This window comes from Camelus bactrianus, chromosome 2, assembly GCF_048773025.1.
Source record: "Camelus bactrianus isolate YW-2024 breed Bactrian camel chromosome 2, ASM4877302v1, whole genome shotgun sequence".
NCBI classification, from domain to species: Eukaryota; Metazoa; Chordata; class Mammalia; order Artiodactyla; family Camelidae; genus Camelus; species Camelus bactrianus.
This window is the reverse complement of record NC_133540.1, coordinates 86099809-86115064: the sequence shown is the minus strand read 5'-3', so window position 1 is coordinate 86115064 and position 15256 is coordinate 86099809. Positions and strand designations below refer to the sequence as shown.

Sequence of the window (15256 nt, the reverse complement as noted above, 5' to 3'; positions counted from 1 at the left end):
TGACTTAATGAATTTTATATTTCATTATTCCTGCTAACATTCTAGAGATTTAATATAAAGTTCTTAGGATTAAATTTAAATGTGAACTCCATTCCTGGCTTATGAAAGGACTTTGAGCAAATCACCTGCATATACTTAGCCTCAGTTTCTTAGTCTGTAAATATGATAGAATAATACCCACTCCACCACAGACTGGTGGTAAGCTTGATTGAAATACTGTTCATGAAAGCCTCTGGCCAGGGCCAGCTTTATGGGCATTTGACCTGTGTAGCACATGGGCCCTATGCTGAGAATGGTGCCCAGTATTTTCATTTGGCACTGAACTGCACTTTATATATGTATATATATAAACATTCACATTATCTATCTATCTATCTATCTATCTATCTATCTATCTATCTATCTATCTATCTACCTATCTATCTATCTATAGTTGGTCCTGGTCACTGCAGAATAAGCATTCAGAAAGCATTGGTGGGCCTGGCTATATTGTACTTAATTTGTGGGCACACACATGTTTACTGAGCATTTGTCTTGTGCTCAGACATGAGGATATGGGAGTTTAAAGAAAACACTGCATTAGTTACGGCCCTTGCTTCCTGTTTAGGGGAACCAGAATGAAATGGAAGGAGAGAATAGAGACATTTGGGAAGTTCTAACTGATAGTGACTATAAATGCAATAGCATTTTGGAGAAGACAAAGTTCCTTTCCTCTTTTTGAATTGTCCATCAACACTGGGAGACATACCCAGTCCAGGAAGGAGCTCCCCAGTCCTCAGAGCTCTATTACCGTCCATTAAGAGTGGGGGTCTTCCCTGCCCGTGCCAGAGTGATCCGCTGTAAGGCAGGCACCCTCTTCAGCACTTTCACTCCCTGTGGGTCAAATTCAGCCAAGGATGGCCTTCTATAACTCTCAGATCATCATGCCCCGTCCTTATGGGGATCCATTAGTCAGCACCTTCTAGGGGTTTTGAGTCTCTGAGGGATCACATTTCACCAGATTCTTGTCCCCTCCTCCCAAACCATTTTCCAAGCAACAGGGTTGCTTTCACTTTTTCAACACCTGAAACATGAAAAGTCCATTTCTTTAATCTTATCAAGCAATAAAATTGAATGGAATCTAGACACAAAGTCTGGCTTATGATTTCATCAGTTTGATTCCTCATTCCTCTAGTAACTTTTCTTTTTCAAGGTCGTACAAGAGCTGGTAACCTCCTGGGCCAAAAAGGCCAAAAGTTTAAGATCACAAAATCTTGCCAACTCCTGGAAGGGAAGAGAAATATATTTATGCAATCTCTAGCAGCACATCTGTCCACTATGAGTTAACAATGCAATTTTATTTCCCAAAGGATCACCCAGTGACATCCCGAATAAGTCACCCTTCCCCATAGATGAGGCAGAAGGTATTAATTACAGTATAAAGAGTTGTCATGTGGCAGGTTTAAAAAAATATTATTGAGATATAATTGACACATGGTGTTGTATTAGGTTTTGGTATACAGCGTAGACTTGATGTGTCTATATATTGCATAACGATCACCGCTATACTTTTAATTAACATCTGTCATCTCACATAGGTACAGAAACTTTTTTCTTGTAATGAGAACTTTTAAAATCTGCTCTCTTAGTAACTTTTAAAAATAGAATACAGTATTGTTAACTACAGTCACCTTGCTGCACATTATATCCCCAGACTTAGCTTATAATTGGAAGTTTGTACCTTTTGGCCACGTTCAACCATTTCTTATTTTCTGATTTTTTTTGTGTCTTTAGAATTGGTCTTTAGCTTCCTGTAGAAAGGTTCAAGCTGCAATCTAACCCTTTTCCCGCTGGGTCACTGTCTGTGTGAGATGCTCTGAGTGACCTAAATAGTCCACCTTGAAGAGATGGCCAGCCTGTCTGTGACCAGGAGATACAGGGGTACTCATTCTCTTCTTGTTCTAGATGCTGCCTCACCTACTTTTGCTTAAAGCAATCCGTGCTGGACAGCCCTGTGGTGTACCCATTTCATCTCTGAAAAGATTTCTGTGAATATTCCCTAACTCTTCAAGTTAAGAACAGGTAGAGAGGAATTTGGACCCAGTCAGCATCATGTTGGGCCCTCACAGGGACTCCCATTCTTTACCTTTTCCCTCTTTACCTGCCCCCTCATAGCATTCTGCCTTCAAGTACCCTCTCCCCTCCCTGTTCTCTGGGATCAGTTCCTCTTTCCAAATCAAGGCCCAGGGCAGTCTACAGATTTAATGTAATCACTATAAAAATACCAAGGACATGTTTCAAAGAACTAGAGCAAATCATTTTAAAATTTGTATGGAAGCACAAAGGACCCTGAATAGCCAAGGCAATCTTGAGAAAGAAGAACAGAGCTTGCGGAGTCACATTCCCTGATTTAGGGCTATGTACAGTAATCAAAACAGTATGGTATTGGCACCAAAAGAGACACATTGACCCATGGAACAGAATAGACAGCCCAGAAATAAACACATGCACATATGGTCAATTAATCTATGACAGAGGAGGCAAGAATATGCAGTCGAGAAAAGACAGTCTCTTCAATAAGTGGTGCTGGGAAAACTGGACAGCTCCATGTAAAAGAATGAAGTTGGAACATTCTGTAACACCATATACAAAAATAAACTCAGAATGAATTAAAGACCTAAATGTAAGATGGGAAACCATAAAATTCCTAAAAGAAAACGTAGTGGAAAATTCTTTGATATAAATTGTAGCAATGTTTTTTGGATCTGTTTCCTAAAGCAAAGGAAATAAAAGCAAAAATAAACAAATGGGACCTAATTAAACTTAAAAGATTTTGCACAGTAAAAGAAACCATAGAAAAAAACAAAAAGACAACCTACTGAATATGAGAAAATACTTGTAAATGATATGGCCAATAAAGGGTTACTATCCAAAATATATAAACTGCTCATACAACTTAGCATCAAGAAAACAAAAAATCTAATTTAAAAATGGGCAGAAGGCCTGAAGAGACAATTTTCCAAGGAGGATGTCCAGATGGCTAACAGGCACATGAAAAGATGCTCAACATCATTAATCATCAGAGAAATGCAAATCAAAATCACTGTGAGATATCACCTCACACCTGTTAGAATGACTATTATCAAAAAAAACACAAATAACAAATGTTGATGAGGATGTGGAGAAAAGGGAACCCTCGTACACTGTTGATGGGGTGTAGATTGGTCCAGCCACTGTAGAAAACAGTACAGAGGTTCTCAAAAAATCAGGAAAACAACTGCCATCTGATCCAGTAGTTCTACTCCTGGGTATATATCCAAAGAAAATGAGGACACTAATTTGAAAAGGTACATGAACCCCAATGTTCATAACCATATTTATGGTTGTCAAGATATGGAAGCAAATTAAGTGTCCATCAACAAATGAGTGGATAAAGAAAATATGGTATACACATATATGTGGTATACATATATACACAATGGAATACTACTCAGCCATAAAAAGAATGAAATTTTGCCATTTGCAGGAATCTAAGGGTAAGACAAGTAGACTCACAGATGTGGAGAACAGTGGAGAGAAGGTGAGGGACAGGCAGGACATGGAGGGGGATTGGAGGAGCAGACTGCTGTGTATGGAATTAAGAAGCTACATGGATGTATTGTGCAGTACAGGGAATACAGACAACACTTTGTGGTACCTATAGGTGAAATGTAACTTTTAAATGCTGTATATCATTGTGTTGTACACCTGGAATTCATATAGTATTGTACATCAGTTATACCTCAATTTTTTAAAAAGACCAAAAAAAAAAAAAAAAACCCCATGTATACACATAATTAAAAAAAGAAAACCAAAACCTCTCAGTCTCCTCAGGTCCTTCTGGCGTCTGACAAGTTTAGCAGCCTTAGCCATCGAATGCCTATGTCTTTTCACAAATAGGATGGGCCTTGTCTTGGGGTTGGTGCACTTCCTTCCAATCCCCTCCCTAGACAAGGTGGAGAAATATGAAGGGCTTTCACTATTTCCCTATTAAGCATCTAACCAAGCAAGAATGTCTTGCTAAGAATTCTTGAGCTCTACTGGATGGGAATGACAAAAGGTTTTGAGCAGGCCAGTGACATGATAATCTATATCATTTAGGAAGATAATTCTATAGGGATGTGAGCAGTAAACTGGAAAGCTTAGAAGTGGAAGAAGAAATGACAGGAGCTGGAATTGAGAGGTGTAACATAAAGGCTGTGATAGACTTATGGCATTTTGGTGAAAGAATCAACACGATTTTGTGATCTGTTGAATTTGGGGGTGTGAAAGAGGAAAGCGAGCAGACTGATAGTTGCAAACTGATGACCAGGCAGTTCTTGGTGTGATTGAGATACGAATTGAAAGACGAGGTGAAGGTTTGGTGAGGTAGTAACATAATGACCTTGGTTTCCAAAAATGAGATGTTGAGGACTCTGGGAACATCTTTGTAGGGAACTCAGCAAGCAACTGGGATTGTAAACCTGGAGATCAAGAAAAAAGCCAGGTCAAAAACAAGAGGAGGCTTGAGCAGGAGAAAGACATAATGGAATAGCAGCCTCAAGAAGAATCATCCAATAAAGAAGCTGTGGTATATCTATACAAGGAATAGTACTCAGCCATAAATGAGAATAAAATAATACCACTGGAACCAACATGGATGGACCTGGAGATCATCATTCTAAGTGAAGTAAGCCAGAGAGAGAAAGGAAAAGATACCATATGATATCACTTATGTGGAACCTCAAATATGACACAAATGAATTTATTTACAAAACAGAAACAGACTCACAGACATAGAAAACAAGCTTATGGTTACCAGCAGGGGGAAGAGGGTGGGAAGGGATAAATTGGGAGTTCAAGATTTGCAGATACTAACTACTATGTATAAAACAGATAATCACAAGTTTATACTGTACAGCACAGAGAACTATATTCAATATCTTGTAGTAACTTGTGAAAAATATGAAAACAAATATATGTATGTTCATGTATGATTGAAACATTATACTGCACACCAGAAATTGACACAACATTGTAAACTAACTATAACTCAGTGAAAAAAGAAAAATAAAAATAAAAAGAAGAATCATCCAAGAGTACTAAAGACGAACTAAAGTGCCCAGGTGCTCGGGTCATGAGGAGCTGGGAGGATCTACAGCATCTTGATGTGCAGTAATGCGGTGAAAGTGGAAATGGAGCGATAAGGGGTAAAGCTTAGATCCGCTTCAAAAGAAAAAAATTGCCGGATTTGACATCATGACAGCAAGAAAGAGGTGAGGGGGGAGCTGACTTTAGGGAGAGAAGGTAGGTTCTACTGTACATTCATTGGGTTTCGGGTTGTCTATAGAACATCTAAATTAAGATGTCTTGCTAGTGGTCACAATATCTAAAGCACATACAAGGGTTGAAAATAAAGATTTTGCAAATAGGTGGAGCCTCCACAAGTGAATGGCATTTCACTACAAATATAGACAGCACACTTAGCCATCAAAGGTGCTATGAAATCCTTGAAAAGAGATGAAAATTTGTGTGTGTTACAATAAAAAAAATGTAACTCTCACTCCAAATTGATTGTGCAGGAAAAAAATCTAATAAATTAATTCAGTCCATTACTGATTAATTTTTCTCCCTTGAATGCTCACATGCTAGTAAGTGGGAAAGCCAGCTAATGAAACATTCAGTCTGGGTTAAACTTAGCCCAACTGTGTAATGTAAAAAGCACCTTCCAGAAACTTTCTGAATCCCTTGGAATAAGAAGTTGAGGCTTTCAGTGAGTGGCCGTCTCCTCCTGCTTCTCTCATGAAGGTGGTATGCAGGGGATGAGGAAAAGGGACCTACCTCATGTGGGTCCTTGGACTGTTCTGGCACGTATCCACTGCTGTCAGGGGGCATGTCCCCTGGCCTGACTGCAATGTGTTCGGCTGGCTTTGGATGCTGAATTCCGAGGCAGGTGACCTCACCATCCTATCTGATGGCCCAGGCATGATCTCAGGGAGCAGCAACTATCCTTTCTTGCTGACGTGACTTCTCATATCTTATTGTCTTCTATCCCCTCCTCCCTGACCTGGCCTCTGACCCAGTGGTCCCTCACAGCCTCCACAGTGTTATCTCACTCTGCTGCAACAGGCCACATGACAGGGCGACTAGCTCTCAACTCAGCTACAAAGAAACTGATGCCTACAGGGAAATGAAGCTTTCTGGATGGGGGTAGCTGACTATCAAGACAGAGAAGACAGGGGCAGGGTTGTGCACTCGTGAAGCAAAAGGAGAAAAGTGAAATTTAAAATTAATACTCCCCCCACCAATATATGCTTATGTCATTTTCCTAGGTTGAAGGTCTTTAGTTAATCAGACCCTCAGAGTGATCTCTCCTGCCCTCAAGTGTTAAGAACCTCTATAGAGATAAAGGTGGAAAAGTTTGGGTAAAGCCTTGAAGGGAGCAACCACTGGAGAAGAAAGAGGGCCCAGCCATGGAGCAGAAGGAAAGACCAGGGATGGGACGAGAACAAAGCAAGTGCATTGTGAGGAAAACCAAATGAACAGAGGAAGGGAACGAGTTGGGGACAGTGACCTGTGGTGGCTTGTGCTACTAGGACGAAACTAAGAAAAAGTCAGAGGTTTCTATCTGTTCTCTAGAAAATATGGGAAGTTTTCCACCCTTTTGCAGACAGGACCTCTTGGAGTAAAGCTCCCAAGAGTCAGCTCTTTGTAGATGACAAAGCATATGCACAATATACACTTGTTACACTGGTTTAACTCAAATAGAGACCTGGCAGGAGAAGCAGGGTTAACGGTGATGGTGGGTGATGGTGGGACAGAATGGTGAGGATGATTTGAGATTTGGATGCACTGAGGTGTTTTGTAAATGCTTGGCTGAGAAGCCTAAGAAGGGACCTCTGGTCAGTCAGGGTCACTGGGTATATACGTTTCAGACAGGCTTGTTGTCTGATTTAACTGGTTGAAATGGAGCTTCTCTTCATAATCATACTATGTTGAATAATACACATGGCAGCCCTCAGGGAGTCTAGAACAGAAGACTTCGGGGAGTAAGAACGTGTCAATGTTGATCCAGCCTTGTCCGAGGGCAGCGTCTGGCCTCCCCCGGGGCATTCTCCCTGTGTGTGCTCCATCATCTTAGAATTACCTTTTCCTTTCCTCTGTTCCGCTCTGCAGTGCAGGGCAGAGAACTGGAGCCCGGTTTTCCGGAATCCTTTTCTTCTTATGGCTCCACATCAAATTCGGAAGATGGGAGGAAAGAGAAGCTCTTTCTCTCCAGCAGCAGTTCTAATTGACAGATGACAGACATATGGTGTGCAGTGCTTTCCACATGCTTTCCTGAGAATCACGTGCCTTGAGCTATAGCTTTCCTGGCCTTTGACTCCCTAACTCTTCCAGGGGTTGTCTGGGTGTCTAATTTCCTGCAGAAAAACCCTTCCAGATGGAAACCCAGGGGAGTTCTGTTTCCCTGATGGAACTCAGAATGAGGCATTGGAGCAATGACAAAAATATCAACTTCCTTTTGCTTTAATTATTACCCTCTTATATTTATTATTAGTTGAATTGAATTATTCAACTAATTATTATTATTTCCCATAATAATTTCAATGATCATTGTTTAATAATTGATCATTTTAATTATTATTATTTCCCAGAGACATTAATGCCAAAAAATTATTGTCTTCACCTAAAAGCAGACTTTGAGATGAGCACTTGGGAAGTAACTATTTATTTGGGAACAAGTTCTAGGATATACCAGTGAGGAATTGGGAAAATGAGGCAGAGAAGCTCCAGAAGAGCATGTTAGTGAGAGAATTACTGCTGTAGACAACCAATGAGCTTAATTCCTCTTGGGTCCACTGAGGAACCGTGTGGAATACCCCTCAGAAGCGTCCCACCAAGGCTTGTGTCAAGATGGCATTTTTGTCCACAGACATCTGTCCCTCATCAGCTGAGGGTTAAACACCTTGTATTTTGGGGTTGTCCTGATCACATGTAGAGATATGTGATGCTGGAGAAAGCCTTCAGGCAGAGAAGCAGAGAGATGGAGTCATGTGACGGGGGGATGGTAGCATTTCTAAATCTGTGAGACTGACGTCCAGGTGGTGGTGGTGGTTTTGGCACATGGCTTCCCTGCAATTCTGCCAGCCTCTCGCTTCTGCTTCACTGCAGTGACAGGAGTAGAAGTCAGAGTGCAGAAGGATAAGAGAGGTGGAGAAAGGAGTGGGTATAGCAAGACGTCCTAGGAGTCTGAAGGCAAGCAGTGGAAATGGCTAGACTTTAGTAGGGTCCTCAGAGAAAATCCACACACCACATCTGTGTTTATTCCCTTCCTCCTTCCTTCCTGCCCTTCTTCTCATCTTCTCTCCCTCTTCCTCCTCCTCCTGTTCTTATAATTAGTTTTAATTGAATTCATCTTTCTGATAATGCCTACCTCAAAGTTTAAGAAACCAACTCAGTTATTTTTAAAGGTTTCAGCCTTAGAGTTCCCACAAAATAAAATAATATTCCTTCTTCTAAATGACCTCTCTCCAGACTGCTTTCCCCCCTTCTCGGCTGAGCAAAAGCAATCACCTGCCTTTAGCAAATACACACAGAATTGCCCAACAAGTGTAGGTTGCCATGGAAACCAAACCAAGAGAGAATAGAGAGAGAAGGCTGAATATTAAGGAGTTGTTTGGCCTCAGTGACATTTTCCTAAAAAAAAAAATTCTTTTGTCTTTGAAGATGTGAACCCCAGTTCCCTTTCAGAGATATACCAGGTGACTCCTAACGACACCCCTAACCCTTAGTTTCTGTGCAGGTTAGTACTTTTTTACCAATCTTTCCTCTACTTCTTTTTCCCCTTTTTCAGGAGCTTATGAAAAAGCAATTGCAAATGACCTCTGGTGGCAGCATGTGCTGGTGGAAGTGATGTGGTAGACAGGACAAGGGATTTAAAGTCAGACAGACCTGGGTGTGCATTTCAGCTTTTTGGTGATATTTTCCCATCAGCATTTTGACATTGGAGACGCTACTTAAGTGTATCTTGACAATTTATTCTGTCAGTTGAAATGCTCTCATTTTGTTTTGAAAAGAAGAAGAGCACTTCAAGGACCTGTGCATTTTCCCCTACACATCTTATTGCTCATATTCCAATCTGAGACAGATTTCCTGTTAAAAAGCATCATTTGCTTAGTGCTATAGTTAAAATATTCTGACCTAAGAAATTCAGAGTGACAAGAATTCCCACCTATTTCTCCATATCTCAGATACTTCTCAGGAAATTCATCTTCACTGCAAGGACCAAGGAACATTATTATCAATGGTAATATTATTATATCAATTAGCCAAATATTGTTTCTTGAAGTTTCAAGGAGGCGGTTTTTACTGGAACGTAGGGAAGCATCAGGGGGTGAGGCTCGGATAAGAAACTGTCTGAGTTCAGACCACGGAGCTTGTTAGCTGGGTGAACTTGGGCAGGTAGTTACACTTTGTGCATCTCGATTTCTTTACTAAGCCGTAGAACGTCTCAATTGGACTCTTGCGGGGTTTCTTTCTTCCTACTACAAGCTAACATTCATATAGCATATAGTATGTGTCAAGAAGTGTTCTCATACTTCGCATAGGAACTCATGGAATCCTCCCCACAGCCCTGTGCACTGGTACTTGGTGTCTCCCTGCAGAGGAGACTGAAGGACCCGAGGTGAACGCCTTGCCCAGGATCACACAACTAATTAAGTGGCAAATCCAGGATCTAATGCAGGAAGTCTGGCTCCAGACTGTTATCATCGCTAGAGAATATTTATTAAGTACTTACTAATATCCTAGATATGGTATTAAGCACTAGACAAACTCTGATTTGTTCCTCTTTGTTCCTTTACCTATACTAACTCTATAATATAGGTACTATTACCTAGGTGCAGAGAAGGAAACAGGTTCAGAATCTGAGCTCAAGGAACTTGCCTGCAGTCCTACAGTTCAGAGGCAGAAAATATTTCTTTTGCTTATGGTATTTTCTTTTACTGGTCACCCTCTCCTTTGCCTGGTAAAATTCTCTTCATTCTTCAAGTCTCAATTTAAACATTGTTTCTTTCAGAAGTCTTGCTGAAACCCCACACTAGGCAAATTTGGACTAAAATGGACAGAGATAGCCCAAAAAATTTTTGGATCCCCCAATTTTTATAAGTAGGGAGAAAGCAGACTGAGAAAGCTACTTAGTTGCAAATGTGCAATTTCATACGGACAATGATGGACATCTCAGATGGTGGAGGCGAGCTTCAGGAGTGGAACCAAAAGACATAACAATGGACAAGGTAACCACTTCCTGGGAGCAGAGTTTCATTCTTACCAAGGATCATTCCTTTTCCTCTTAGTGGGGTATCTGACAACGTATACTCAGCTGGACTTCAGAATTGCTATGAAAAAGTGACTGCTGTATTGTCCTGATTCCTCCATTTTTGAATAAGAGTCTCTGTTATCGTTCTTTTGTCCCTGTTTTTTCATTGCACATTAAGTGCGTCAAGAGCAGTTATCTTCTCATAAGTTTGCAGGTCTCTGAACAAAGAAGGTGTGCACCCAAGATGCCACACTCCAGGATTCCATCCACATTTAAACAGGATGCAAATTGCAAGGTATTAGACCTTGAGACTGACACCCTCTTGGATCAGACTTTGGGAATAGCCATAGGGAGGCCAGTGTATTTTGCACTGGGAATGGACTGTGGTAGGTGAGACAAAATAGCCACAATATTTAGCAGTTCCTTCTGTCAAGAGGTGGAATCTATTCTCCACTCTCTAATATGGACTTACCAATGGGACTTGTTTGGCCAATGGGGCACTAGAAAACATAATAGAGGCGGAGGCTTGAAAAGTTCTTGTGCATTGGGGTTTGCTCCTTTTTGTTCTGGGAATCCTCCATGTGAAAAAGCCTGCATTCCTGAAGGTTGAAGTTTGATGTTAAGAAAGTCCTCATCCAGCTCTGATAGTCCAGAGAATCGTGATATAAATGAGATGGTTGTTGTTTTGAACCATTAAGTTTTGAGGTGGTTTGCTACACAGCAAATGCTCAGTGATGTTGTTTGGATTTGCACAGCTAGGCAACAGGTAGAGAGGAGGGAGTTCCATTTCTATCTTTAATAACATAGTATTAAGTGAGTAGTTGTTCTTAAGACAATGCAGGGAAATCCACGTGCTATAGCAGCTTTTCTCTCCATTCTCTGGATTTAACTAATGCACACACACACACAAATAACTATACAAATCCAGAATGAACAAAGATCTCTAGCTGCAATAATCAGGCCTTCCAGTGAGGATTATGCTGTGAGATGATGCATTTAGAAGAAAGCTAAGATACTGAACCAACTGATGATTACACCGTTGGGATAGTCAGGAGACAAACTTAGAGCTCTGAATGAAGAATCAGAGGCAATTGCATTCATTCATTCAGTATTTTACTAGATGTCTACCATGTGACATATCTGGGTAAAGGAAAACAATATGTAATTCATTAGGGTATTGTAATTGCAGTTTAAAAATTTGCATTCTAAGGTATTTGGTATATTTGAAAGCTCTAATAAAGGGCTCAATAGTCAGGAAAGAATTCAATAAGATCAAAATAAAGTATTATCTGGGCAGTAACTTCACAGTAAATTTGGTTTAATAAAAATTTCACATGAATCCTTTTTTTAATTGACACTCAGACACTGAACTCTTTGGAAGACTGATGTCAAGGAAATAAATGTTATGCCCTGCTACTTTTAAATGCACTTGCAATATTGTGCCTTCTATAAAGGAAATACTTTTATCGAATTTTTGCAATTTATTATTTTTTCCTGCTTTTGAGGTTGAGGAGGCATTACAGTTGTTCACAAGCTTTTTTATTTTCCCTTCAGATATAGAACTCTTTCTTTATTCCTATTGAAAGTTTTTTAAGAATTAGGTAAAAATTAATAAATTAAATTATTCTTAAAGTTTCTTGACATTTAGAGTCTGATTCATTTAAATCACTTTTAAAAGTAAACTTTTTTAGAACAAAATAAAGATTTACAGAGAAATTGTGAAGATGATAGGGAATTCTCTTATACCCCACACTCAACTTCTCCTATTATTAACATCTTACGTTAGTATCGTACAATGTTATTATTAATGAAGCAATGTTAGTATATTACTATAAACTAAAATCCATTTTTGATTTAGATTTACTTAGCTTTTGCTTACTGTTTTTTTGTTTGTTTGTTTGTTCTAAGTTCCCATCCAGAATGCCGTATTATATTTTGTCATCGAGTTTCCTTAGGCTTCTCTTGGTTGTGGCTGTTTCTCAGCCTTTCCTTGCTTTTGATGACCTGAGAAGTTTCGAGGAGTAACGTATTTTGTAGAATGTCCCTCAGGTGGGATATGTCTGATGTTTTTCTCATGATTAGACTGCGATCATGCATTGTCAAAGGAAAAATGCAGAGGTAAAGAACCATTTGCATCACACTATATCAATAGTACACACTATCAGCATGATTTATCACTGTTGATGTTGACCTTGGTCAGCTGGCTGAGGTGGTGTTTGCCAGGTTTCTTCCTGGTCAAGTTAGTCCTCTTTGCAGCTTTTCCATAATGTATCCTTTGGAAAGAAGCCATTATGTGTATCCCACATATGAAAGTGAGAAGTTACGCTCCACTAGCCTGAGGGTGGAGAATCTACATAAATTATTTGAAATTCTTCTACATAGGATATTTGTCTATTCTCCCCCTATTAATTAATTAATATTAGGATGGATTCATGGATATTTATTTTATACTTTGGGTTATAATTCATCATTACTGCTCATTTGTTGTGTTGCTTAAATTGTTCTAGCTTTGTCCAGGGGAGCTCTTTCATTTGACACCTATGTCCCTTTGACATATCAGCATCATCGTGGGGTCTTCTGCTTGTTCAAAGTTTCAAAGAAACAAGCTCTCTATAAATCTCATTTTAACTTGGCACGTTCTTTTTCTATTCCTGTTTCTGTTTCTGTCATGTCTCTGCTTCTCTTTCTTTCTCTCTCTCTTCTCTTTTTCTTTCTGTTCCTTTTATTCGTTATGATGTGAAAGTAAGAAGGGGTATGTGATCTCAAATTTTGCTGTTGAAGCTAAGTTAATTCTCCTTGAAGCTTAGCCGGTGCTTCCCAGATACTATTCTGCAAAAGAAAAATCTGGAGAGTTTGTTAAAATTGCAGACTCTACCTCTGCTGTGAACTGCAATTATGTCCTCCACAAATTCATATGTTGAAGTCTTCACTCCTACTGTGACTGTATTCAGAAATAAAGCTTTTAGGAGGTAATTAAGGGTAAATGCAGTCAAAAGGGTGAGTTCCTAATCTGATAGGACTGGTAATTTTATAAGAAAAGGAAGAGAGGGAGATCTCTCTCTTTCTCTCTCTCTCTCTCCACAGATGCCTCAGGAAAGGCCGTGTGAGGACACAGTGAGTAGGCAGCCATCTGCAAGTGGGGAAGAGAGCTCTCACCAGAAATCAAACTGGCCAGCACTTTGATCCTGGACTTCTCAGCTTCCAGCACTATGAGAAAATAGATTTCTGTTTTTAAAGCCACCTGGTATACGGTATTTTATTATGGGAGTCTGAGCTAACGCATCCTCTCCCTCCCCCCACTACAGCCAACATTTTGATTTTTTAGGCGATGGAAGGGGCACATAAGGACTCTGCACATTAACAAGCACCTCAGGAGATGCTGACAGAGTTTCTTTAAGGCTTTGCCTTGAAAAACAGTGTCTCTAACAGTGGAGGAAGGGCATTTGTTACACTCTTTCCTGAGGGCAGGTAGCTGTTCTGATACCCACGTTTTCTTTTTCTTTTCTGGTGGCTTATAGTAATCAAACACAATATAACTTACCTACTGTTTGTCATAAAAGGGGTGTAGATTTCAGGAATTTACAACACAAAATCTACTTTATCATAGGACAAACACTAATGTATTCCAGATTTCTGCTCAGAGTTAGATTTAACATTTTTGTATTGAATATATATGAAGTTGTTACTGAACCAAACTTGGATCTGCTTGCCCCACATGCAGCAAAGCCAATCTACTGACATCAGGCTGTGATGGAGGAAAGCGCAGCACTTATTCTAGGCACCAAGCAAGGAGTCCAGGTCGCCAGTGCTTTGAAGGTCCAAACTCCCTGAAGGCTTTTGGGGAAAGATTTTTAAAGACGAGGTGAGGGAGGAGGGTTGTGGGGGGCGTGACCAGCCCGTAGGCATTCTTCTGATTGGTTTGAGGTGAGGTAATTGGGAGTCAGCATCATCAACCTTCTGGTTCCAGCCGGTTTGGGGTCTACCTGAGTGTGGGCAGCATACAGTTAAATTCTTCCATCTGGTTGGGGTTTCAGTACGTGCAAAACAGCTCAAAAGATATGGCTCAGAATATTATCTACAGCCCTTGAGCAGGAACTAAAAGTCCTTGACTTTGTTTAATGGCTAAACTATTATTATTTTGTCTTGTTTGGCTATTTTCCTTTCTTTCCACAGTTTCTCATTTCTCTGATTAAATTTACCCTTTGGAACTCAGGGAAGGCCTAGAAAGCTAAAGTTTTTCTACAGACAAGAAGCAAGCAGAGGACATGAGTGGGGAAGTCTGTTCTGGGAAGACCCCATAGGGTCCTGCTCTGTTACAAATTCTGTTTTTTTCCTGGAGAGTATGGAGTGTTGAAGACCAAAAGCCATAGCATTTTAGGGCTAAAAAGGGGCTGAGAAATTGTTAGTTCCAGTCCTTTTTTCCCTTCATGTACAGAAAGAAAAAAAAAAAAAACAACCTAGGAGTTGTAGAGAATTGGATTGTCCAAGTTCACATGATTATTGTTGGAGGAGTTAGGTCTAAAGCTTGTTTTCCCAGTGGGAGATTGTTCCATTAAGACAGTCACAATTTAATACAATTGGTTTAAGTAGATTATAGTGAAATAGATGATTTTGGATTACTCTTTCTGTTTTCATATTTTTATATCAAGGTATAATTAATTGCACTTGGGTTTCAGGATTATAGCTTTTGTTTGTTATAAAAATAGATGCTATAAAATATCATGTTTCCCACTTGAAGTTCTGTTGTGTAAGTTACATTTAAATTAACTATTAAAAATATTAAAATTGACACAGCTTTTGGCTTAGACAAGCTTAATCTGAGTACAGTCAGCAAAGGTGGCTTCTAGTTTGATACAGGCAAATAAATGTAGAAGGATCCAGACTTGGAAAGTGAAGGGGGGTGCGCAGAAATCTCGAGATAGGCATGCTCCTGGGGGAAGC

General features: G+C 39.9%; 1 protein-coding gene across 1 annotated transcript in view; it reads left to right on the top strand.

Annotated features, from left to right (window-relative positions):
* The window catches only part of BTC (betacellulin), a 57605-nt gene extending 42556 nt beyond the window's left edge, over nucleotides 1–15049 (top strand). The window contains exon 7 of the transcript XR_012500106.1: nucleotides 13400–15049. The gene's annotated coding sequence lies outside the window, so the exon portion shown is untranslated. The remainder of the gene's footprint in view (nucleotides 1–13399) is intronic.
* Nucleotides 15050–15256: the final 207 nt, after the last annotated feature.